The sequence below is a fragment of the Tachyglossus aculeatus genome, chromosome 4 (assembly GCF_015852505.1).
Source record: "Tachyglossus aculeatus isolate mTacAcu1 chromosome 4, mTacAcu1.pri, whole genome shotgun sequence".
Lineage (NCBI taxonomy): Eukaryota > Metazoa > Chordata > Mammalia > Monotremata > Tachyglossidae > Tachyglossus > Tachyglossus aculeatus.
In genome coordinates this window covers 69,284,442-69,311,759 of record NC_052069.1, presented here as the reverse complement: position 1 = coordinate 69,311,759, position 27,318 = coordinate 69,284,442, and the positions used below count along the sequence as shown (strand labels likewise).

General features: G+C 44.7%; 1 non-coding gene across 1 annotated transcript; it reads left to right on the top strand.

Moving 5' to 3' along the window:
- Positions 1 to 24,825: 24,825 nt before the first annotated feature.
- LOC119927678 lies at positions 24,826 to 24,960 on the top strand. Its single transcript, XR_005450658.1, has one exon. It is a non-coding gene; the product is annotated as a small nucleolar RNA SNORA7 (small nucleolar RNA).
- Positions 24,961 to 27,318: the final 2,358 nt, after the last annotated feature.

Here is a 27,318-nt window from a genome sequence, read left to right as displayed (position 1 = left end):
CACTTTTGTGATTTGAAAGCCCAGAGTGTTAATCAATCAATCAATCAGTCAATGGTGTGACTTTGGGCAAGTCTCTATGCCTCAGCTCTCTCATCTGTAAAATGGGGATGAAGACTGTGAGCCCCCCGTGGGGCAACCTGATCACCTTGTAACCTCCCCAGCGCTTAAAACAGTGCTTTGCACATAGTAAGTTCTTAATAAATGTCATTATTATTATTATTTATTGGGGGCTTGTTTTATGCTGAACAATGGGCTGAGAGATTGGGACAGTACACTACAATAGAGTTGGTAGACGCATTCCCTGCCCACAAGAAGCTTACAGTCTAGAGTGGAAGCTTACAGCCTAATAAAAAATATTATAGATTGTATCCTTGAGTGTGTCTTGTTGGGAGGAAATGTCTTGCACTCTGGATCAACAGAAAGATAGTTGGGCTCATTCCTGGTCCCTGCCATTCAGGCGAGCATTGCTCAGACACCATTAGCTAAAGGGCTGCACACAGTAAGCGCTCAATAAATACGATTGAATGAGTGAAAGGGAATAGGTATCTCCTACCTCCTGCGGAACACACACCTGAGTTGTTTTGACAATTCCTCTGAGCACAGTGACATCATCATCATCATTATCATCATCAGTGGTATTTCTTGAGCACTTATTGCATGCAGAGCACTGTACTAAGCGCTTGCTAGAACATGCATTGAGAGATAGCGGGCCGGGACAACAGGGTACGGCGTGGTCAAGGAGAATAGCTGTGCAGCAGCCAAGGAAGACATCCCTGAATCTAGCCCTGCAAATCCACACTTTACACATTAAGCATTCAATCATATTTATTGAGCACTTACTGTGTGCAGAGCACTGTTCTAAGCGCTTGATGTTCTGGAAGTAATAGCTTCATATTTACAATGGGGCCGGCTGAGTCAATATTCTCCCGGAGCGAGGTTTGGGCTTTAAAAATGTTTTGTTCAAACTGGATTAGAGATAATTTAATGAAGTAACAAATGAATTCAATCAGTCAATCAATCAGTTGTATTTATTGAGCACTTACTGTGTCCAGAGCACTGTATTAAGCGCTTGGGAGAGTAATAATAACAATAATAATGATGGTATTTGTTAAGCGCTTACTGTGTGCAAAGCACTGTTCTAAGCACTGGGGGGGGATATAAGGTGATCAGGTGATCACAGTCTTAATCCTCATTTTACAGATGAGGGAACTGAGGCTCAGAGAAGTGAAGTGACTTGCCCAGGGTCACACAGAGTACAATACAATGGAGTTGTAGACATGTCCCCTGCCCACAACGAGTTTACAGTCCAGAGGACAAGCTTACAGTCCCCATCCCTCTACCACTGGAAACTGCCACAATGTATCTAATTGATCTTTTCAGTTAATTGTGGCAGAACTAGCCCAAAATATTTCTATTTCATGATCAGGACAAAGAAGCCTGGTGTAGTGGAGTGGAGTCAGAAGGTCATGGGTTCTAATTCCGGCTCCACCACTTGTCAGCTGTGCAGTGCTGGGCAAGTCACTGCACTTCTCTGTGCCTCAGTCACCTCCTCTGTAAAATGGGGATTGAGATTGTGAGCCCCATGTGGGATAAGGGATTATGTCCAACCCAATGTGCTTGTATACACTCTAGTGCTTACTACAGTGCCTGGCACATATTTATTCTACTTATTTTATTTTGTTAATATGTTTTGTTTTGTTCTCTGTCTCCCCCTTCTAGACTGTGAGCCCAGTGTTGGGTAGGGACCGTCTCTATATGTTGCCAACTTGTACTTCCCAAGCGCTTAGTACAGTGTTCTGTGCACAGTAAGCACTCAATAAATATGATTGAATGAATGAATGAACAAATACCATTATTATTACTATTATTATCAGGGTGGTACTATAGAGGCTTTTGGTCTGTGTTTTTGAAAATAATAAAAATACTTTTTTTTTTATTTGTTCAGCTCCGATTATGTGCCAAGTCCTGTACAAAGTGCTATGGGAGGTATAAGAAAATCAGGTCTGACAGTGCCTGTCTCACACAGGGCTCATAGACTAAGGGGGTAGGAGAACACATATTTAATCCCCATTTTACAGGGGAGGAAACTGAGGCACAGAGCAGGTGACTTGCCCGTGGTTACACATCAGGAAGACGGCAGATGGGACTGCAACTCAGGTTTAATAGACTTCAAGGCCAAAACACAAACATGGGCTTTAAAGGCATGCTTATTTTTCAGCCATGATCTGGGCAAACTACTGGAAGAATTTAAACTGATTTGTCAGTCCACGAAAGTGCAAAGCTCATTATCTCAGCCTTTAAAATGGTCTGTTTTCCTCTGATGACAATTTTTCATTTCTGATGGGACTCTGGTTAAATTTTCAAGAAGGGAACCTATGAAAAACGATCTCTCATTCAAGAATTGTTTTTCCCATCACGTCTCCGCAGAAAATCAAAGGCAGAAGAAATATGTCATAAAGCCAGGGCTGCGTTCACTCTACTGGAAGTAAATATTCAATAAAAGTTTTCCTTGTCCCGTTAAAACTATCTTTATATCTGCGGAAATTGAATCAATACAATAGATTGTACCCCTGAAAGGAATGTTTTTCAAAAGACTCGTCTTTTTTTATCTAATATAAATATCAGCTGTGCAGTGATATTTTTTGTACCCCAGGAGTTGCATTGAAAATAATTTGCCATTTACATATGTTTTCACTAGATTGGAAATAAGAGGTTTTCCATCTCATGCCATTCCAGCAGCAAACGAAAGACAGAGTCACATATCTTCTGGGTTTTGTTCCGTGTGCTGAAGCAAGATAGAGCATTATGCCTCAGAAAGTGATACGTTTTCCATGGTGAAGGGTTAAAAGAGGACACCAAACCGTCTTCTGGAAGTCATTAAGTTACAAAGCCTTAAGAAGATAAAAGTTTCCATTTTCTAAAATGTAAATCAAAAACATATTCATTAGTATTGCAAAACAAACATGCAAATCTTCACCACTTGAAAAGCTCGGCTGCATATGCACAGGGGCAAAACCCCCAAATACATCTGGTCCTCGGTTACAAAACTTGCTTTTTTGGTTTTATCTAAAGAGTTTGTCTTCCATGGTTGGCTTCTTGGATTATTGCAATTCATAATAAGCCTTTTAGCTAAGGATGAAATAAACAAAGATAAAGACTATGTCCCAGTTTTAAATGGTCCAGATGGGATGGTTCTTCCATATGTTGAGCATGCCAAATGTTTATTAATCATTACTAGCAGGGCTTAGAGGATTACGGCAGTTTATTGGACCGGGCTGGGGATAAAATTTACAGTTTGTATAATCTCTGCACACCTTTTTAATGCCCAATCATTCTAGGATTTTCCCCAGTTTGTTTGTGTGCGGGGGTTGGCGGAGGTGGAAGGGTGGACGGGACGGGGGAGGAGGGATTGTGGCTGTGCGGTGAGTTATAAATCAAGGAATCTCAGCCAACTGATCAAGAGGAGGTTTTGTGCCCAAATTTGGATACAATATCAGTCAAGAGGAATGCGTTACATCATAACAATGACAATGTGGGTAAAGCTGGCAATACTTGACTCGTTATTCTGTAGAGTGATTTACTTAGTGTCTGGCAATCTGTTTTTCACATGATGTTTGTTTCTCATAAACAGTTTCAACATGGGACAGTATGGTGTCAAGATAACAGTCATATCATCCCTCCTCACAGAACGTCTCCCTGGCCCGCCAGGAACCGAGACGCTTTTATCTTTGGCTTCTTGAAAGTGCTCCATTTGGTGATTGTTCCTCCTCAAAATCCTTCATTGTTTTCTGAAAGCTGACCGTCAGCAGTTCTATAACGCTGTCACTTAAGCTCAAATGAAAAGGAGCTGAAGAGTCTAAGGGAGAGAAGCGAGGAGGGCTGGAAGGGAAGGCCGGGATCCTTAATGAAGCAAAATCCTTAAATGAAGCAAAATTTAAAAATCCCCGAGGTATCGGTTAAGCCCCGGGTTTGTTCCAAGGATTGTGCTAAGCGCTGGGATAGATATGAGGTAATCGGGTCGGGCCCGGTCTCTGTCCCACATTGCACTCATGGTCTACGCAGGAGGGAAAACAGGAGTTTAACCCTCCTTTTACAGAAAAAGAAACTGAGGAACAGAGAAGTGAAATGACTCACCCAAGGTCATACAGCAGGCAGGGCCTGGGATTAGAACCCAGGTTTCCTGGGCCCACGCGCTTGCCACTAGGCCACCCTGCTTGCCCCTACACTGAGACCTCTCCAAAAGCCCAACAACGGTGACTGCCCAGAGTGGGCCACGGAAAGAATTGATAAAATCTACGAATTCCCCTTTCCAAAACATTTGAGCCTAGTTATTGCTGGTGAGAAGGATAAAATGTTGATGAAAAAAAGAACAAACTATTCTTCGTAGACTAGACAATAGTCGACCAGTCAATGTGTGAGGATTCTGACAAAAAAACTTCCTTATTCGGAACAGGCCCTTCAAACTTGGAAAGAGAAAAGAGCAGAACCAAAAAGAAAAGGGAAAAAAAAAAAGAAAAAGTCCCTCAAATCTTCTTTTAATAGAATTGTTCGGGACAGTTAATTTTGAAAACGTTTTATTAATCACCGGGGTTGGTGGATTTTTTTTTTTAATATGGTTTTAGAGATGTGGTTTTCTATCTCCTACAAAGAGAAGAATGGGAGACCTCCAAAATGTATAAGAAAAGGCAGCTGCAGTTTTGGTGAAAGGCTTCTACCCACCCAAAAAGCCTTTGAAATCAACCTATGGTGGTCTAGCATAAAATGATTAAGTGTCCTCATGTTTCCTCTGGTTCTATATTGGGATGTATGCTGGGGTGGCATAGCATTCGTCAGACAGCATCCTAGTTTGAGGCTTTGGAGGGGTGAAATCCAGAAACATCAGCATTTATACATTGATTAGGTTAAGCGGTGAGGCCTTGTGGAGAAAGCATGGGCCTGGGAATCCGAAGGACCTGGGTTCTAATCCCATCTCTGCCACTAGTCTGCTGGACAACCTTGGGTGAGTCACTTCGTTTCTCTGTGACTCAGTTACTTCATCTGTAAAATGGGGATTAAGACTGTGAGCCCCATGTAGGACATGGACTCGGTCCGATATGCTTCATCCCCCTCCAGACTGTGAGCCCATTGTTGGGTCGGGACCGTCTCTATATGTTGCTGATTTGTACTTCCCCAGTGCTTAGTACAGTGCTTGGCACATAGTAAGCACTTAAAAATACCATCATTATTATTATTATTATTATAATTTCCAGCTCTGACTATCTGCAAATTGTACTTGACTGTCTCATTATATTGTAAGCTCTTTCGGGGGTAATAACCATGCATTTTGCTTCTGGGGTACTCTTCCAAACTGTGCTTCTAGTACAGTTGGCTACTCACCAAGCGTGGCTCAGTGGAAAAGGGCCCGGGCTTTGGAGTCAGAGGTCATGGGTTCAAATCCCGGCTCCACCAATTGTCAGCTGTGTGACTTTGGGCAAGTCAGTTTGACTTCTCTGTGCCTCAGTTCCCTCATCTGTAAAATGGGGATTAAGAGTGTGAGCCCCTGGTGGGACAACCCGATCCCCTTGTAACCTCCCCAGCGCTTAGAACAGTGCTTTGCAGATAGTAAGTGCTTAATAAATGCCATCATTATTATTATTATTATAGGTCCTCAAGTACTATCGAAGATGGTGACAGTGATGGTGATGATGATGATGAACTTGCACTAGGAAAGTCAAAGAGTGGCCCAGACCCCACGAAGCTAGTCCGAACACAAAGTCTGAGAAGTTTTCCCAAAAGTTCTGCTGGAGCTGTGTCTCCCGTTCCTCAAGAGTGACCTGAGAGAAAGCACTGCATCTAGAACACACAGTGGGCTCAATCCTGTCTCTTCCTCAGGCCATGAAGTTTAAACCTAGCTCCCTACCCAGGGAAAGACCACTGATAATATGAAAATTATCCCCCTTCTAGACTGTGAGCCTGTTGTTGGGTAGGGACCGTCTCTCTATGTTGCCAACTTGTACTTCCCAAGCGCTTAGTACAGTGCTCTGCACACAGTAAGCGCTCAATAAATGTGATTGAATGAATGAAAAGCCAAGAAAAAATGACCTTCCCTTCTCTCACTCCAGTGCCTGTTGCAAATAATTGCAATATTTTTTCAGGAATTACTATGTGCCAAGCACTGGAGTAGTTACAAGATAAGCAGGTCGGACATAGTCTCTGTAACCATAGAGAAGCAGCGTGGCTCAGTGGAAAGAGCCCGGGCTTGGGAGTCAGAGTCATGGGTTCTAATCCCTGCTCTGCCACTTGTCTGCTGTGTGACCATGGGCAAGTCATTTCACTTCTCTGTGCCTCAGTTTCCTCATCTGTAAAATGGGGATGAAGACTGTGAGCCCCATGTGGGACAACCTCATTACCTTGTATCTCCTCTGTGCTTAGAACAGTGCTTATATATTTATATAATATATACTTATATGTTTGTATGTATTTATCACTCTATTTATTTATTTATTTATTTTTATAGATTTATTATATTTATTTTATTAATATGTTTTGTTTTGTTGTCTGTCTCCCCCTTCTAGACTGTGAGCCCACTGTTGGGTAGGGACTGTCTCTATATGTTGCCAACTTGTACTTCCCAAGCGCTTAGTACAGTGCTCCGCACACAGTAAGCACTCAATAAATACAAGTGAATGAATGAATGAACAGTGCTTGGCACATAGTAAGCGCTTAACAAATACCACCATTATTATCGTTACCTCACAGGGCTCACAGTCTAAGAGAAAGGGAGAGGAGATATTTAATTCCCATTTTAGGATGAGGAAACTGAAGCACAGAGAAGTTCAGTGACTTGCCCGAGGTTGCACGGAAAGAACATTAAACAGATAAATAAGGCCTCCAGTCCCGAACTCCAATGACTTTCTGGGTGATGCTAAGAGGGGGACAAGAAGGACTGACACCAAAACAGAATGAGTTGAGTCAGAAATTATTAAAGTAGTACTGCCCAAGCATCACACGACTGCAGGAGCACACGGACCAGGCCTCCCATCAACCTGTGATGACAAAACGAGCCGTCCCATGACAAACACAATCTTGGATTTGGCATCTACTTAGCCAAAAGACCATAAAAAGGTCATCTCGATCAGCAAACCCACATTGAGTACAGCCCGTATCGTGACACCACCCTCTTTCCGAGCCTCAGTCAATCTACTAATTAATCAATCAATCACACCATATTTATTTGGGGGGATAGACAGGAAAATAGAAAACCAAATCAAGAAGGCCAGCGCATTCTTTGGGAGGCTGTCAAGTGGAGTGTGGTGGCAGCCTCCTATCTCCATTCATTCAATCGTATTTATTGAGCGCTTACTGTGTGCAGAGCACTGTACTAAGTGCTTGGGAAGTACAAGTCGGCGACATATAAAGACGGTCCCTACCCAACAGCGGGCTCACAGTCTAGAAGGGGGAGACAGACAACAAAACAAAACATGTGGACAGGTGTCAAGTCGTCAGAACAAAAAGAATTAAAGCAAGATGCACATCTATCTGTATCTAGAACATGTAGAACACGGGGAAGCAGCGTGGCTCAGTGGAAAGAGCCCGGGCTTTGGAGTTAGAGGTCGGGGTTCAAATCCTGGCTCCGCCAATTGCCTGCTGTATGACCTTGGGCAAGTCACTTCACTTCTCTGTGCCTCAGTTCCTTCATCTGTAAACAACCTGATAACCTTGTAACCTCCCCAGTGCTTAGAACAGTGCTTTGCACATAGTAAGCACTTAATAAATGCCATTATTATTATTATTATTATGTAGAAGCCCTCTATCAATCTCCAGACCAAACTAAAGCTCTTCAGAGCAGTGGAGTTGTCCCACCTTGTCTACAGCTGTGTGATTTGGACCCCACACAGGCTTTTCAGCAGTTCCACCAAGGCCATCTAAGGACCGTATGCTCCATACCAAATAGCAAAAAAAAAGATACATGAAATTCTGGAATGGATTAAGTCTCCTAGCATTGAAGCTATGCTCACTTTAGCCCAGCTCCACTGGGTGGGACTCGTAGGGAAAATGACTGAGACAGGATACCCAACCAGCTGCTCTATAGGGAACTTAAGAAGCAGCGTGGCTCAGTGGAAAGAGCCCGGACTTTGGAGTCAGAGGCCAGGGGTTCAAATTCCGGCTCCACCAATTGTCAGCTGTGTGACTTTGGGTAAGTCACTTCACTTCCCTGTGCCTCAGTTACTTAAAATGGGGATTAAGACTGTGAGCCCTCTGTGGGACAACCTGATCACCTTGTAACCTCCCCAGCACTTAGAACGGTGCTTTGCACATAGTAAGCACTTAATATAATAACATAATATGATGGCATCTATTAAGCACCTACTATGTGCAAAGCACCGTTCTAAGCGCTGGGGAGGATACAAGGTGATCAGGTTGTCCCACGGGAGTCTTCATCCCCATTTTACAGATGAGGGAACTGAGGCCCGGAGAAGTGAAGTGACTTGCCCAAAGTCACACAGCTGACAAGCGGTGGAGCCGGGATTTGAGCCCAGGACTTCTGACTCCAACGCCCGTGCTCTTTCCACTGCGCCACCTTGCTTCTCAATAAAATATAAAAAAATAATAAAAAATGCCATCATCGTCATTAAAGTTGGAAGGCCGAAATGAAGGAACCAATCAATCAATCAATCGTATTTATTGAGTGCTTACTGTGTGCAGAGCACTGTACTAAGCGCTTGGGAAGTACAAGTTGGCAACATATAGAGACGGTCCCTACCCAACAGTGGGCTCACAGTCTAGTAAGGAAGACAGACAAAGGAAGGATTTTAAGGACACTGTAAGAGAAAGTTTCATTCAGTGCTGTATCCCTGCTGAAAACTGGAAGTCAGTTATTGAGATCAGACCTCTGTGGCCTTCTGCACAAAGTAGCTCTCTTTTTCAGCTTCATATGAAAAGAGAGATAAGGAGGTAAAAGATGCTACAAACATCGAGGAGAGGGCGGGTGGGCGCGACGCCCGGCCTGGTCCTCGGGTCCTGAGGCCCCTTAGGAGTTGGGAAATGGTTTCTGGATTGGACCCCGAGGGGCTTCGGGATGGGAACAGGGCCCTGTTCCCTTCAGGATGGGCCGGGTCCCCGGGGAATTAGGGGCAAGAGGGTGGGAGGTGCAGGTGAGCCCCCAGTGACCCACCTCAGACCATCCCTGTTTACTTGTTTTGATGTCTTGTCACTGCTCCCTGTAGACTGTAAACCCATTGTGGGAAGGGATTGTCTCTCTTTATTGCTGTATTGTACTTTCCAAGCACTTAGTACAGCGCTCTGTACAGAGTAAGCACTCAATAAATACGAATGAATGAATGGTCCCTCACTGTTAGTCACTGCTGCCTTCTCTGCCAATTATCAGCTGTGTGACTTTGAGCAAGTCACTTCACTTCTCTGGGCCTCAGTTCCCTCATCTGTAAAATGGGGATGGAGACTGTGAGCCCCACATGGGACAACCTGATTACCTTGTATCTATCCCAGCACTTAGAACAGTGCTTGGCACATAGTAAGTGCTTAACAAATACCATCATTATTATCATCATCATCATCATTATTATTATTATCCAGCTTTTTGGTAGGCTTTTGCAGGATTCCTGCTGGGCATATCCACCTCATGGAACACCCCAGGTGGCTTTTCTACCAAAAAATCATCCTAGGTTCCTGATGATGTAGTACCAGCAGGAATTGCTCTATTTATCTAACCAGAACTAGAACCCAAGTCTCCTGATTCCCAGGGCCTGGCCTTTTCTAGTGGACCAACAGCAGGGCTTGGGAAGTACTGCTTAACTTCCCCGTGCCTCAGTTTCTTCATCTGTAAAATGAGGGTTCAATCGACTTGTACTTCCCAAGTGCTTAGTACAGTGCTCTGCACACGTAAGTGCTCAATAAATACGATTCAATGAATGAATGAATGGTATTTATTGAGCACTTACTATGTGCAGAGCACCTAACTGAGCACTTGGAAGAGTACAAATATGAAAGAATTAGCAGACACGTTCCCTGTACGTAAAGAGCTTACCATCTAGAAGATGAGAATCAATATCTATCCCCCGCTCCTACTTAGCCTGGAAGCCCTATGGAGGAGAAGAACTGTGTCTGACCTGATTTATCTTCTATCTACCCCATGCTTAGTGTAGTGCTTGCCCCATAGCAAACGCTTAACAAATATCCCAAATATTATTAAGCAGTAGGCACAGTCCCCTTCCCTCAAGGATTTCATTTACCTAATAGGGCCTCCAAAAAAGCAATCGCCTTCAGAAGGCTCTCAGGCGAATGCCCACCTCCGCTAGTCACATTATCTCATCAGTCAATCAATCAATCAATCAATCAATGATATTTATTGAATGCTTACTGTGTATTGAATACTAAACTAGGCGCTTGGGTGTGTACAATGCAATGGATTTGGTAGACAGAATCCCTGGCTTAGTAGAAAAAGCATGGGCTTGGGAGTCATAGGATGTGGGTTCTAATCCCGGCTCCACCACTTGTCTGCCGTGTGACCTTGGGCAAGCCACTTCACTTCTCTGTGCCTCAGTTACCTCATCTGGAAAATGGGAATTAAGACTGTGAGCCCCACATGAGACCTGATTACCTTTAACTACCCCAGCACTTAGAACGGTGCTTGACACACAGTAAGTGCTTTAACAAATACCATAATTATTATTATTATTATTAAGAAGCTTAACTTCTAGAGGGGAGCCACCCTTAGCACTTGGGTGTTTAGCAACTCATTCATTCCGTGTACTCATTCACTCGTTTGTTCATCTTCTAGACTGTGAGCCCACTGGTGGGTAGGGACCGTCTCTATATGTTGCCATCTTGTACTTCCCAAGCACTTAGTACAGTGCTCTGCACACAGTAAGCGCTCAATAAATACGATTGAATGAATGAATGTGTGCTTACTGCTGCTAGTCCAGTGGATTGTCCTGTGTGTTCCCATTGTTGGTGTCGTCAACACTGCAATTTGAGCATGGTCGGCGTAGGGGGGAAATGTGAAGAGAAGGGTAGATTGTAAGGTAGTTGAGGGCAGGGTTCCTATCGGCTAATGCTGTTGTACTCTCCCAAGAGCTTAAGGCGGGCTGTGCACAGAGAAGGTGTTCAATAAATATTTTTGATGGATTGATTGGTTGGGGGAGATGAGGATTACGATAGCACTCACTTCAGAGAACAAATTGGTCAAAAAGGAAGCATTCTGAGCCTTTTTCTACATTGACTGGAAATGCTCAGTCTTGTTAGAGACCTGGATAAACCAGTTTGGGAATCAAACTGTGGGACCATCGCTATCATCAGCCCCATGGAGTGGTCTCCTCTGCCTATTGTATGCACAAGATCTGCCTCAGCTTCCTCATCTGTAAAATGGCGATCAAATACCTGTTCTCCCTCCGACTTAGACTGTGAGCCCAGTGAGGGCCACCGATCTGATTATCTTGTATCCACCCCAGTGCTTAGTACAGCAGTTCTTGGCATAGAGTAAGTGGCTAACAAATACTATTTTTACTATTATCATTATTATTGTTATTATTATTTGTGATTGTCTGCATCGCCCGCTCAGATTTTAAGAACCTCAAGGGCAGGAATGCCATGCTATTTGCACACAGTAGCTGTGTGTAAATTCTGATAAAAGTGAAAGAATGAATGAACAATCATGGCCCCTAATCAGTCTATCAGTCTATCTGTTCATTTGTCAGATTTATCGAGCACCTATTGGGTGCAGAGCCCTGTATTATTATCATTATTATTATTATGCTTACGTGCCGTCGAGTCTTTTCCGATTCATAGCGACTCCATGGATATACACCCTCCAGAATGTCCTGTCCTCTGCCATAATCCGCAATCTTTTTAATGGTTCTTCCGTTATCGTCCTTATGGTCTCTCTCCATCTAGCTGCTGGTCGGCCTCTTCCACATTTTCCCTAGACTTTTCCTAGCATTAGTGTCTTCTCCAGAGAATTAGTCCTCCTGATTACATGTCCAAAATACTCATCATCATCAATCGTGTTTATTGAGCGCTTACTATGTGCAGAGCACTGTACTAAGCGCTTGAATCTCTAATCTAAGTCGAGTCATTTGGCCTTCTAAAGACCACTTTGGTTTAGTTCACTCCAGAATCCATTTGCTTGTTTTTCAAGCAGTCCACGGTGTTCGTAAAAGCCTTCTCCAACACCACATTTCAAAAAAATCGATGTTCTTTCTATCCTGTTTTCTCATTGTCCAGCTTTCGGATCCATACATTGTCACTGGAAACACCACAGAGTTGAAAATTTGTGGTTTTGTGGCAATTGTAACATCAGCAAATTTCATGACTTTTTTTCAGGCTCTTCAAAGCAAGTCTTCCTAACATTATTCTTCGGCTCAGTCTTGGTACAGACCACTATCATCAGTCGTATTTATTGAGCGCTTACTATGTGCAGAGCACTGTACTAAGTGCTTGACCAAGCACCTAATGAGTACAATACTCTGGCATGTGGAAGAGTATAATATTTTTTATTTTCACTGCACTTTCCCAAATATCAGAGTGCCTCACATATTAGATTCCTGCCCTCTGGACAGAGCTTCAAGATCTTTACATGAAAAATCCTATGTATTGTCGTTATGCGTTTCAGGATTCGGGTACCTTATACTTAAAAATATGTTGGCTTTTTGCTCTGTTCTAAAGAAAATTCTTCATCCCAGAGAATAACCTCTTAAAGAGAAATGGGCTGTGTCTTCACAAACAAAATTGAAAAGATGGTGCTGGCCAAAAGATATCAATAAAAGAAATCACTATTTTAGGAAGAGGAAGAGGCTTCATTGAATCCCTCACCGAGAAAATCTCCCACCATTCCACGGGTCCTCTTCAGTAGGTTCATCGCCTCAGGATACTTGCTAAAATGGAAAACTTTCAAGCCAGAGTTGGCCGGGAGCATCTCCGTAAGGTGCTGCGTGTTTTCTCACCGAGAGTTCGTGTTTTTTGTGTACATGACAACCTTCAAGGTCAATGAGTTTGTTGAACAGAAGAGTCCTGTGTTTTCCCACCAAGGCTCAGCATGTGTGAGGAATGCTTCCAAGAAAGGAAGGCCGAGAGGAGGCATATGAAAGCAATTCATGAGCATAACTCCGGCCAATTGACATAGGCTGAGACCTCTCTCCTTCCAAGATTGGATGATTCTGGTTCTCCAAGTGATGTGGGACAGGGACTGTGTCCAACCTGGTTAGCTTGGATAATAACAATAATAATAATAATAATAATGGCATTTATTAAGCGCTTACTATGTGCAAAGCACTGTTCTAACTGCTGGGGAGGTTACAAGGTGATCGGTTGTCCCACAGTCTTAATCCCCATTTTACAGATGAGGTAACTGAGGCCCAGAGAAGTGCCCAAAGTCACACAGCTGACAACTGGTGGAACTGGGATTTGAACCCATGACCTCTGACTCCAAAGCCCGGGCTCTTTCCACTGAGCCACGCTGCTTCTCTTGGATCTACCCCAGTGCTTAGAACAGTGCTTGATATAGTAAGTGCTTAACAAATTATTACTATTATTAGAGTGCATTTAAATTAATGGTATATATGAAGTGCTTTATTATGTGGTGGGCACTGTACTAGACACTAGGGTAGATAGAAGCAATCAGGTTGGACACTGTCCACATCCCACAAAGGGCTCACAGTCTTAATCCCCATTTTACAGATGGGGTAACTGAGGCACTGAACTATAGAGTGACACAGCAGACACGTGTCGGACTGGGATTAGAGTCATCTAGCAAGAGAGGCTTGGGATCACACTAAGATTCAAGATTCAGCGGTCAGCGTGGCTCCGTGGAAAGAGCCCGGGCTTGGGAGTCAGAGGTCATGGGTTCTAATCCCGGCTCTGCCACTTGTCAGCTGTATGACTTTGGGCAAGTTACCTAACTTCTCTGAGACTCAGTTACCGCATCTGTAAAATGGGGATTAATACTGTGAGCCCCACGTGGGACAACCTGATAATAATAATGGCATTTATTAAGCACTTACTATGTGCAAAGCACTGTTCTAAGTGCTGGGGGGATACAAGGTCATGAGGTTGTCCCACGTGGGGCTCACAGTCCTCATCCCCATTTTACAGATGATGGAACTGAGGCCCAGAGAAGTGAAGTGACTTGCCCAAAGTCACACAGCTGACATGTGGCGGAGCTGGGATTTGAACCCATGACCTCTGACTCCAAAGCCCGGGCTCTTTTCCACTGAGCCACGCTGCTTCTACCTGATCACCTTGTATCCCGCCCAGCTCTTAGAACAGTGCTTTGTACATAGTAAGTGCTTAACAAATGCCACCATTATTATATAATAATAATAATGATGGCATTTATTAAATGCTTACTATGTGCAAAGCACTGTTCTAAGCATTATATCAAGCGCTTAATCCAGCTCTCTGCACACAGTAAGCGCTCAATAAATACGGTTGAATGAATGAAATATTAAGAAGGGATTAAGGAGACTGTGCCTGGCAGACAGTATCCTGCTCCCTATCTACCTTGATTTTCCTGGAATAAAATGGAAATAAGAATCTTTACCTGCTTCTGCAAAGAAATGGAGAATAGTAGCCATTGCCTAACAAACACTTACAGGCATGTCAAAGACTGTAATCTAACAGGGAAGTTAATAATAATAATTGATTATGGTATTTGTTAAGTCACATCTCAGGGTCGCCTTGAGAGTTTCCAGTCGTCTACCAATTTCGACTATGGGAGGGAGAGTCAAGCAGAGGCCTACCCATTCCATGCCTAGCTTGGGTGGTGGCTAGCAAGTGGAAGACGATCGGCTACTAGTCAAAACTCGCCCGTCAAAACTCACCCGTGCTGGGCAGCAGCGCCATGGGAAAGAGTCGAGGGCGGAAACTCAAGTCAACTGCCTGGAAGGAGGAAATGATAAAATGCTTCCAGATTTTTACCGAGAAAACTTTATGGATCCACTACCAGAACGATTGCAGATGGAGGCGGGGCGTTCTGGGAGAGACGTGTCCATGGCGTCGCTACGGATCGGACACTGACAGCATAAGACAACAACATTTGTTAAGCGCTTACTATGTGCCAGGCACTGTCCTAAGCACTGGGGTGGATACAAGCGAATCAGGTTGGACACGTCCCTGTCCCACGTGGGGCTCACAGTATCAATCCCCATTTTACAAATGAGGTAACTGAGGCCCGGAGAAGGAAAGGGACTTGCCCATGGTCACACAGCAGACACGTGGTGGAGCCGGGATTAGAACCCATGACCTTCTGATCTCCAGGCCCGTGCTCTATCCACTAGGCCATGATCAAGTATTTTTCTAAGGACTGTACTAAAAGCAGGAGTAGATATAAGCCGATTGGATCCAGTCCCTGTCCTAAATGGTGTTTGCAACCTATGAGTGGGGGAGAATAAGTACATAATTCCCAGTCAACAGATCAGGAAACTGAGGCACCGAGAAGTTAGGTGACTTGGCCAAGTTCACACAGCAGGCAAGTGGCAGAAACGGGGTTAGAAGCCAAGTCTGGGACAGTGTTGTTTTCACCAGGCCACCCAGACTGAGCCCCCTCCTTTCTCTCCCCTTCTTCCCCCTCCCCATCCCCCCTGCCTTACCTCTTTCCCCTCCCCACAGCACCTGTATATTTGTACAGATTTATTACTCAATTTGTTTTACTTGTACATATTTATTCTATTTATTTTATTTTGTTAATATGTTTTGTTTCGCTGTCTGTCTCACCCTCCTAGACTGTGAGCCTGCTGTTGGGTAGGGACCGTCTCTATATGTTGCCAACTTGTACTTCCCAAGTGCTTAGTACAGGGCTCTGCACACAGTAAACGCTCAATAAATACGATTGAATGAATGAATGAATGGTGCTTCACCATCTGAACTGAGCACATTACATGGCTAGGAGGAAGCAGAGAGTGTGGGGAGTGGAGACCTACGAGAAGGCTAATAATAACTGTGATACGTGTTAAGCACTTATTATGTGCCAAGCACTGTTCTATGCACTGGGGCAGATACACGGTCCCCGTCCCACATGGGGCTCACCATCTTAATCCCTATTTAACAGATGAGGCAACTGAGGCACAGAAAAGATTCACCCAAGATCACACAGCAGACATGTGATGGAATGGGGATTTGAACACAGATCCTTCTGACTCCAGGTCTGGGCTCTATTCTCTAAGTGATGTTGCTGCTTGTTCATTCATTCATTCATTCATTCAATCATATTTATTGAGCACTTACTGTGTGCAGAGCACTGCACTAAGCACTTGGGAAGTACAAGTTGGCAACATATAGAGACGGTCCCTACCCAACAAAGGGCTCGCTTGTTGCGGTCTAGCCGTCAGGGAGGGTAGAGACGAGGAAGTTGTGATTCTTCTTTGGCTCCAATCTCTTCCACTTCCCAGTGAGGTTGGGGTGGCTGGACTCCCCTCTCTCCCCACCTGATATTGCACCTCTGAGTCACAGAAAACAATTTCCTCCAAGATGATATGATTCTTTCGCTTTTGGAAAACAAGAATTAGAAGTGTGCAGAGATTACTTGGAAATGGAACATTCAGCTCACATGTGGTTGTTTGTCTCCACTTTTCCTACACTTATCTGGCACAAACGAACCTAAGAAGCAGCATGGCGTGGTGAAAGATCATGGGTTCTAATCCCAGTTCTGCCACTTTTCTGCTGTGTGACCTTGGGTGAGTCACTTCACTTCTCTGGGCCTCAGTTACCTCATCTGTAAAATGGAGATTAAGACTGTGAGCCCACATGGGACAGTCCCTGTCCAACCTGATTACCCTGTAACTACCCCAGTGCCTGGCACATAGTAAGCATTTAACAAATCCCTTCATAATTATTATTATCCATGAAAGGCTAGTGGCCAAAAAGGAACTTTAAATGGGATCCAGAAGCCCACCGCGTTGTCCTCTGAATTGTTTTTAAGCAACCTGGCGTGATACGGAGTTGCCCAGCGGCCAGTGAGGCCAGGACCGTGCAGTTTCCAGATCGGAATGTCAATAGTTGATCAGAAAAGAGAAATCCAACTCAAACCGGGGCTTCAGCAGGCCAGCCCCTTTTTGCAGTATTGCTTTACTGGAGACAGTTTCAGCGAGAGCCAGCATGGGAAACGGCAGAGGCCGGCAGTGGAAAGTGGCATCGAGATCCCAGCCCAGATCCCTGGAAAGGAAACACATTCTTCCACGGTGGTTATGGAGTGCCAGCTTTCCTAGGGAAAACCAAAGGTCTAAACCTGGGTCCCAGAAGGTAAAAAGCTTCCCCAGTTCCCAGGTCCCAAGAAGTTAAGAGCTTCCTTCTAGCTAAACAACCTCCCCCATTCCCAGGTCTCTGAAGGTAAAAAGCTTCCATCAAGCCCAGGACCCAGAAGATAAAAAGCTTTCCTCGAGCCCAGGACCCAGAAGGTGAAAAGTTTCCCATATTCCCAGATCCCAGAGGGTAAAAAGCTCCCCCTGTTCCTGGGGGAAGTTTCTGAGTTGGCGACAAGCACGCTCTTTAAACGGCTCCCAAAAGCAAAGCTTTGTTTTTCTTAAACCCCTTTCAGTTCCCCATCCCGGTGAATTCGACTGCTGCTTCAGCCTCAGTTGGCACCTAACTCTTCCCTCAGAGGAAGCTAGGGATTAGAACTAGTGGAGCAAATATCTCGACTGATTCGATTCTTCAAGATTAACCTTCTGCCTCGAGGATAAATTGAACAGTCCAGGGTGTCATTGAGCCCTTTCTGTCTGCAGCTTGAAATGATCAGCTTCCCAGTAATAGTCAGAATCATAATAATGGGCAGGAAGGTGGCTCAGTGGCCTAGTGGAAAGAGCCTGGGCGTCAGGAGATTTCGATTCTAATCCCGCCTCTGCTCCTTGCCTGCTATGTGACCTCGGGCAAGTCACTTCATTTATCTGGGCCTCAGTTTCCTCTTCCTTAAAATGGGAAGTAAAATACCCATTTTCCCTTCCTCTTAAACTTTGATCCCCATATGACAAAGTTGTCGTCCAACTTGATTATAATTTTTTCCACCCCAGCACTCAGAACAGTGCCTGACCCATAGTAAGCACTGCAAAATATGACACAGTTATTATCATTATTTGTTAATCAATCAATCAATCCTATTTATTGAGCACTTATTATGGGCAGAACACTGCACTAAGCCCTAAGGGAGAGTACAATATGACAGAATTAGCAGAAGCAGAATTAGCAGAATTAGAGAAGCAGCATGTCTCAGGGGAAAGAGCCCGGGCTTTGGAGTCAGAGGTCATGGGTTCAAATCCCACTCCGCAAATTGTCAGCTGTGTGACTTTGGGCAAATCACTTCACTTCTCTGTGCCTCAGTTACCTCATCTGTAAAATATGGGGATTAAGATTGTGAAACCCCTGTGGGACAACCTGATCACCTTGTAACCTCCCCAGTGCTTAGAACAGTGCTTTGCACATAGTAAGCACTTAATAAATGCCATCATTATTATTATTGTTATTGTTATTATTATTAGTTAGCAGACATGTTCCCTGCCCATAATGATCTTATAATCTAGAGGGGGAGACAGAAATTAATATGAATAAATAAGTAGTTTGTTAAACACTTACTCAGCTAAGCACTGCGCTAAGATTCAAGATCATTCACTCATTCAATCGTATTTATTGAGCACTTACTGTGTGCAGAGCACTGTACTAAGCACTTGGGAAATACAAGTTGGCAACATATAGAGACGGTCCCTACCCAACAGCGGGCTCAAGATCATCAGATCCAACAGTCCTTGTCCCACATGGGGCTCACAGTCTAAGGGAGAGGGAGAACAGCTATTCAATCCCCATTTTACAGAGGAGGAAACTGAGGCACAGAGAAGTTAAAGGACCTGCTCAAGATCACACGACAGGCAAGTAGAGAGCTGGGATTAGAACTGGGAGAATAGTAGGGGACTCGGATCAGAACGGTGAGGTGTATGAGTGGGAAGTGGAAGAGGAGGGCCGGGAAAGAACTGTGGTCAACTAAACCAAGATAGATCAGCTTTTTCAGGGTAAGGAGTAGTCAGTGGTGTCCAAGATCACTGACAGCTCAAAGAGGATTAAGATAGAGCAGTGGATTTGGACATCAACGATGACCTTGAACAGAATGGTATTTATAGGGTCTGTGGGCCCTTCACAATTTGAGTCAGGGATGATTCCTGGCTCTCGGTTTTATGTTCTTTCCACAGCATCATACTCCAAAGCACTGTAGCAAGAGGAGGGGAGAGAAGAATATCATTAGGTTCTTTAGAGAAGCAGCGTGGCTCAGTGGAAAGAGAACGGGCTTTGGAGTCAGAGGTCATGGGTTCGAATCCCGGCTCCGCCACATGTCTGCTGTGTGACCTTGGGCGAGTCACTTAACTTCTCTGGGTCTCAGTTACCTCATCTGGAAAATGAGGATTAAGACTGTGAGCCCCACGTGGGACAACCTGATCACCTTGCACCCCCCCCCAGCGCTTAGAACAGTGCTTTGCACATAGTAAGCACTTAACAAATGCCACATTATTATTATTATTATTCTCTGTGCCTCAGTTACCTCATCTGTAAAATGGGGATTAAGACTGTGAGCCCCCCGTGGGACAAGCTGATCACCTTGTATTCCCCCCAGGGCTTAGAACATAGTAAGTGCTTAACAAATGCCATTATTATTATTATTTAGGATTGTCTCACAGGGTTTAGATGTTCCCCTTGAATCAGAAATTCGCTGTCACAGGAGTACAAAGACCAGAGAGGAGGATTCAGAGAGGAGCGGGTTGAGAGATGGAAAGGGCATCAGCCTCATGGAGAGTGGTGTGGGCGGTCACTATATTGTCCGCATGTATAGGGCCTCAAGACTGTGAGCCCTTTCAAGGACATGAACTGTGTACCACCTGAGTAGCTCATATCTACCCTAGCGTTTAGTACAGTGCTTGTCACAAAGTACGAATTTAACAGACACCATAAAAAAAACTAAGCCATTACCTTCACCTCTCCCCTAATAATAATAATGATGGTATTTGCTGAGCCCTTACTATGAGCCAAGCACTGTACTAAGTGCTGGGGTGCATACAAGCAAATCAAGTTGGACACAGCCCCTGTTCCACATGGGGCTCGTGGTCTCAATCCCCATTTTACAGATGAGGTAACTGAGGTCCAGAGAGGTGAAGTGCCTTGCCCAAATTCACATGACAGCGTGGCTAAGTGGAAAGAGCCCAGGCTTTGGAGTCAGAGGTCACGGGTTCAAACCCCGGCTCCGCCAATTGTCAGCTGTGTGACTTTGGGCGAGTCCCTTCACTTCTCTGGGCCTCAGTTACCTCATCTGTAAAATGGGGATTCAGACTGTGAGACCCCCGTGGGACAACCTGCTCACCTTGTACCTCCCCTGCGCTTAGAAGAGTGCTTTGCACATAGTAAGCGCTTAATAAATGCCATCATTATTACTAAGGTAATTTACAACTGCTTTGCACATAGCAAGCACTTAATAAATGCCATAATTATAATTATTATTATTATTATTATGGCAGACAAGTAGAGGAGCCAGGACTAGGACCCATGACCTTCTGACCCCCAAGCCCACACTCTACACACTACACCATGCTGCCTCTTAATGCCCCTTACCCCCATTTGATTATGAGGAGCAGGAACTGTAACTTCTCACAGTCCTTGTGAGCCTCCTTCCAAGTGGATGGCCACCCCATTTTCATCCCCCACCGAGCCCTGGTTATCGGCTCGGAGCCAAAAACCTTGGGTGACATTCCTGGCACCCGTGAGCAGGGCTGGCTGGGTCCATTCTGATCTAGAAAGGAGGGCTTAGTTAGGGAATACCTCTTTGGAGGAGATATCCCCCTCGTCCCCCTCTCCATCCCCCCCATCTTACCTCCTTCCCTTCCCCACAGCACCTGTATATATGTATATATGTTGGTACATATTTATTACTCTATTTATTTATTTATTTATTTTACTTGTACATATCTATTCTATTTATTTTATTTTGTTAGTATGTTTGGTTTTGTTCTCTGTCTCCCCCTTCTAGACTGTGAGCCCACTGTTGGGTAGGGACTGTCTCTATATGTTGCCAATTTGTACTTCCCAAGCGCTTAGTACAGTGCTCTGCACACAGTAAGCGCTCAATAAATACGATTGATGATGATGATGATAGAAAACCAAGCTGATAATGGAGTCATCATGTCAGGTCGGGAGAGGAGTGGAGGGGCAGGAGGGGGAAACCTATATGCCACTGCCCCTGCACCGGGATTGAAATCGTGACTTCCAATGAGGTGAAGAATTCTCTCTCAAAGCTCACACAAAAACAAGGGCCTGACCCTGGTGGATATTCAAAATCCCAAACAGCCTTCGCAAAAGCAGACACATTAGCCCAAAATCCGATTTAGGTCACAGTGAACTTCTGAGCTCACCCTGCCGGATCATTAGATGGAGTGTCCTTCTGAGCAGAAGAATGTCTACCCTGTTCCAATGCGAGAGACAGATAATAGAGAAGCAGCGTGGCTCAAATGGAAAGAGCCCGGGCTTTGGAGTCAGAGGTCAGGGGTTCAAATCCTGGCTCCGCCGACTGTCCGCTGTGTGACTGTGGGCAAGTCACTTCACTTCTCTGGGCCTCAGTTACCTCATCTGGAAAAGGGGGATGAAAACTGTGAGCCCCCCGTGGGACAACCTGATCACCTTGTAAGCTCTGCAGCGCTTAGAACAGTGCTTTGCACATAGTAAGTGCTTAACAAACACTATCATTATCATTATTATCAATGATTCAAACAACGCCTATAATTGTACACAGGATCGCCTTTTTGCTTAAAGGTTCAAAATGCTTACCCTCCCTGTCAACAGACTGAGAGGCCAAATTAACCCCGATGCTTGGAGCACAGATCTTATTTGGAAAGGTCATTTGTTCAGCACATATTTGGCGAAAGCACTTTTACATTCCTTATCTCACGTGGCCCTCATTTGCATCACGTAAGGTAAGGAGAGGCCGATCATCATTTCCTCACTTTACAGAGGAGGAAATGAGGCTCAATCAATCAATCAATCGTATTTATTGAGCACTTACTAAGTGCTTGGGAAGTACAAGCTGGCAACATATAGAGACAGTCCCTACCCAACAGTGGGCTCACAGTCTAGAAAAGACTCAGAGAAGTTAAGTGACATGTCCAAGGCCCCACAGCAGCAGGCCAGTGAGAGACTGGGATTAGAGCCCCCCGCCTCCGCCAGACCTGCTGCCCCAAGGAGCCACTGTCAATTAGTGATGTGTTGCGTCCAATTCTCAAGAAACTTGATTTCTTGCAGGCCAGGAAGTGAGCGAGGAGAAGTACAAAGCAGCCTCCCGTTCACACTGACCGGAGAGGTGAGGCTGCAGTCTTCCAATCCCAAAGGTAGACTGAGAAGATGCTACGCTGGAGAGCCATAAAGACATTCTCCCCAGGGACCTTGGCTATTTATCCCCACGGTCACACAACAGACCAGTGGGAGAAAGCAGTGTGGCCTACTGGAAAACACAGAGGCCTGGGTGTCAGAGGACCTGGGTTCTAATCCCACCTCCGCTGCTTGTCTGCTCTGTGACCTCGGGCAGACAAGTATTTTCATCCGTAAATCAATCAATCAATCAATTGTATTTATTGAGCGCTTACTATGTGCAGAGCACTGTACTAAGCGCTTGGGAAGTACAAATTGGCAACATATAGAGACAGTCCCTACCCAACAGTGGGCTCACAGTCTAAAAGGGGGAGACAGAGAACAAAACAAACATACTAACAAAATAAAATGAATAGAATAGATATGTACAAATAAAATAAATAAATAAATAAATAGAGTAAAAATATGTACAAACATATATACATATATACAGGTGCTGTGGGGAAGGGAAGGAGGTAAGATGGGGGGATGGAGAGGGGGACGAGGGGGAGAGAAAATAGGGACTATCCGTAAAATAGGGACTGTGAGTCTCATGTGGGGCAGGAACTGCCACAGACCTAATTACCTTGTGTCTACCCTTGCACATAATAATTATAATAATAATGGCATTTGTTAAGTGCTTACTATGTGCAGAGCACTGTTCTAAGCGCTGGGGGGGAAGACAAGGTGATCAAGTTGTCCCACAGTCTTAATCCCCATTTTCCAGATGAGGTAACTGAGGCTCAGAGAAGTGAAGTGACTTGCCCAAGGTCTACACAGCAGACATGTGGCGGAGTCGGGATTCGAGCCCATGACCTCTGACTCCAAAGCCCGTGCTCTTTCCACTGAGCCACGCTGCTTCTCTAATCCAGTGAAGGCACAGGCCAGGCACAGCTATATACAGTGCCTGGCACATAGTAAGCACTTAACAAATACCATTATGATGATGATAATGGTTTATATTATTGTTGTTATTATTATCATCATCATTATGTGGTACAGCAGGGTTTGCAACACAAGGTCCTCTGACACCCCAGCCCGTGCTCTTTCCACCAGGCCACAGTTGTATTTTCTATTGATTCCCTCGTCTTCTGCCATCCAGTCATTTCCAACCCGTAGCGACACCACAGACACATTCATTAATTCATTCATTCATTCAATCGTATTTATTGAGTGCTTACTGTGTGCAGAGCACTGTACTGAGCGCTTGGGAAGTCCAAATCGGCAACAGATAGAGACGGTCCCTACCCACCAACGGGCTCACAGTCTAGAAGGGGGAGACAGACAACAAAACAAAACATGTAGACAGGTGTCAAAGTCGTCAGAACAAGTAGAATTAATGCTATATTCATTCATTCATTCAATCGTATTTATTGAGTGCTTACTGTGTGCAGAGCACTGTCCTGAGCACTTGGGAAGTCCAAGTCGGCAACAGATAGAGACGGTCCCTACCCACCTGTTAAGTGTCTACTACGTTCCAAGCGCTGTACTGAGCACTGAGGTAGGCACACAATAATCAGATTGGACCCAGTCCCTGTCTCAAGTGGAGCTCACGGTCCTGGGGGGGGAGAATCAAGAAATAAATCGATCAATGGTATTTACTGAGCACTTACTGCAGGCAGAGCACCACACTAAGCGCTCCCGAGAGGATAGTACAACAGAATTAAAAGAGATGCTCCCTTCCCATAACAACTTTACAGTCTAGAGAGGAGGACAGACACTAATATAAATAAATCAGTAATTTATAGTATATAATTTAAAGATATGCCCATAGGTACTATGGGGTTGGAGGTGGGATGAATATCACGTACCCGAAGATCACAGATTCAAGAGCATAAGTGCATAGACGACGCATAAGGGAGAGTAAACAGGGGGAAAAAGGTACTTAATCTGGGAAGGCCCCTTGGAGGAGATACGACCTTAATAATGCTTTGAAGGTAAGGAAAGTGGTAGTCTGGCATATGCAGAGTGGGAAAGATTTCCAGGCAGAGGGATCAGCGGTCAGATGGAGGAGACCTGGACACAGTGATTAAACTCAATTATTTGTAAAATGGGGATGAAAATTGTGAGCACTGTGTGGGACAGGGACTGTGTCCAACCCAATTATCTTCTATCTACCCCAGCTCTTCTTACAGTGCCTGGCACATAGTAAGCACTTAACAAATACCATTTTTAAAAATCATCATTATCCATCCCCCAACCACTCAGTACAGTGCTCTGCTGAATTACGGACATCACTGTGATTGTTTCAGGGCAAGTTTCAGGAGAGGCTGCCTTGGCTAGGGGAAAAAATAGGAATCTGGAGAGCGGGGGACCACAGATAGATCATTTTATTTATCGGGCCCTCGGTTTCTTCATTTGTGAAATGGGCGTAAGACTCTCTGCCTCTCCCTACTGCCATGGGATGATGCAAAGCAAAATGAGATCACTGAGATGAAAGGAAAAATAAAGATGCTGTACAATCCATCCACCCTCGCAGGGTCGCATCTGGAGAGTTTCCAGTACTCTACCAGTCTTGACTGTGAGAGGGAAAGTCAAGCAGAGGAACCATTCCATTCCCAGCTTGGGCAATAGCTAGTGAATGGAAAACAATCTGCTACAAGTCAAGACTCTCCTATGCTGAGCAGCAGCAGCATGGGAGAGAGTCAAGAGCGGAGACTCGAGTTGACTGCGTGGAAGGAGACAGTGATAAACCACTTTTGTATTTTTACAGAAGTATAAGGGGAGTAACACGCCCAGTAAGCGCTCAATAAATATGATTGATTGATTGACTGATTACTAAGAAGACTATGGATCCACTAACAGAACGATGGCAGACGGAGGTGGGACGTTCTGGAAGAGATTCATTCATTCAATCATATTTATTGAGCACTTACTGTGTGCAGAGCACCGTACTAAGCGCTTGGGAAGTCCAAGTTGGCAACATATAGAGACAGTCCCTACCCAACAGCGGGCTCGGAGTCTAGAAGTCTATTTATTTATTTATTTATTTATTTTACTTGTACATATCTATTCTACTTATTTTATTTTGTTAGTATGTTTGGTTTTGCTCTCTGTCTCCCCCTTTTAGACTGTGAGCCCCCTGTTGGGTAGGGACCGTCTCTCTATGTTGCCAACTTGTACTTCCCAAGCGCTTAGTACAGTGCTCTGCACAAAGTAAGCGCTCAATAAATACGATTGATTGACTGATTGATAGAAGGGGGAGACAGACAACAAAACAGAACATATTAACAAAATAGAGATGTATCCATGGTGTCACTGTGGGTCACAGACAACTCAAGAGCCTAGGACAAGACAATACCATCTATCAGCAAGTAGCGGTAATAGTATTTTTTAAGTGCTTACGGTATGCAGAACACCGTACTAAGCCCTGGGAGAGAATACATAGGTGGGAATTATATATGGTCCCTGCCCTTTGGAGGACTCACAGTCTATCTGCAAATTTTCACTCACTATATGTTGGAAGCCAATTCGTCAAGAAACCAACATTTTATTAATGTTTAATAATGATGGCATTTATTAAGCGCTTACTATGTGCAAAACACTGTTCTAAGCGCTGGGGAGGTTACAAGGTGATCAGGTTGTCCCACGGGGGGCTCACAGTCTTAATCCCCATTTTACAAATGAGGTAACTGAGGCACAGAGAAGTTAAGTGACTTGCTCAAAGTCACACAGCTGACAAGTGACAGAGCCGGGGTTTGAACTCATGACCTCTGACTCCAAAACCCGGGCTCTTTCCACTGAGCCACGGTTTAAACTTTCCAACATCAACCGCACCAATTAGAGGGAGTTTATTTTAATGACAATGATCCTGTACCAAATTTAATTGGAAATACGGATGAGGACATGGTTTGTAGTTGGGCTTTGGTGATGGCTATTGCTGTGATCTCAACAAACACTACCGAGGGCAAAGCAGCAACCTGATATACACCTCTGGCTAGGAAATCACTCTTGAAATATTGTATCTATATTTCATTTACTGCATCAGAGAAGCAGCGTGGCTCGGTGGAAAGAGCCCGGGCTTTAGAGTCAGAGGTCATGGGTTCAAATCCCGGCTCTGCCACTTGTCAGCTGTGTGACTTTGGGCAAGTCACTTCACTTCTCTGGGCCCCAGTTACCTCATCTGTAACATGGGGATTAAGACTGTGAGCCCCATGTGGGACAACCTGATCACCTTGTAACCTCCCCCGTGCTTAGAACAGTGCTTTGCACATAGTAAGCGCTTAATAAATGCCATTATTATTATTATTAAGGTAATTTACATCTGCCTGTAGTATTGTGTGCAGAGCACTGTACGAAATGTTTGGATGAGTCCAACACAATTAAGAGTTATGGTACCTGCCCTCCAGGAGTTTACAACTGATTGGCTATACAGCTCCTAGGGAAACTGAGGCTCTCGGTGCTTACATGTTTTGCCTTTAATCACAAATAAGGGAGGCAGCTTCTCCTAGGGGAGAGACCATGGGACTGTTAGTCAGGAGACATGGGTTCTAATTCCGGCTCCACCATTGCCAGTTGTTTGACCTCGGGCAAGTCACTTGGCTTCTCTATGCCCCAGTTTCCTCGTCTGTGAAATGGGGATAAAAATATCCGCCCTCCCTCAATCTCAGGCTGAATAATAATAATAATAATAATAATAACAATAATAATAATAATAATAATAATGTCATTTATTAAGCACTTACTATGTGCAAAGCACTGTTCTAAGCGCTGGGGAAGTTACAAGGTGATCAGGTTGTCCCATGGGGAGCTCACAGTCTTAATCCCCATTTTACAGATGAGGTAACTGAGGGCCAGAGAAGCTAAGTAACTTGCCCAAAGTCACATAGCTGACAAGTGGCGCAGCGTGGCTCAGTGGAAAGAGCCCGGGCTTTGGAGTCAGAGGTCATGGGTTCGAATCCTGACTCTGCCACATGTCTGCTGTGTGACCTTGGGCAAGTCACTTCACTTCTCTGAGCCTCA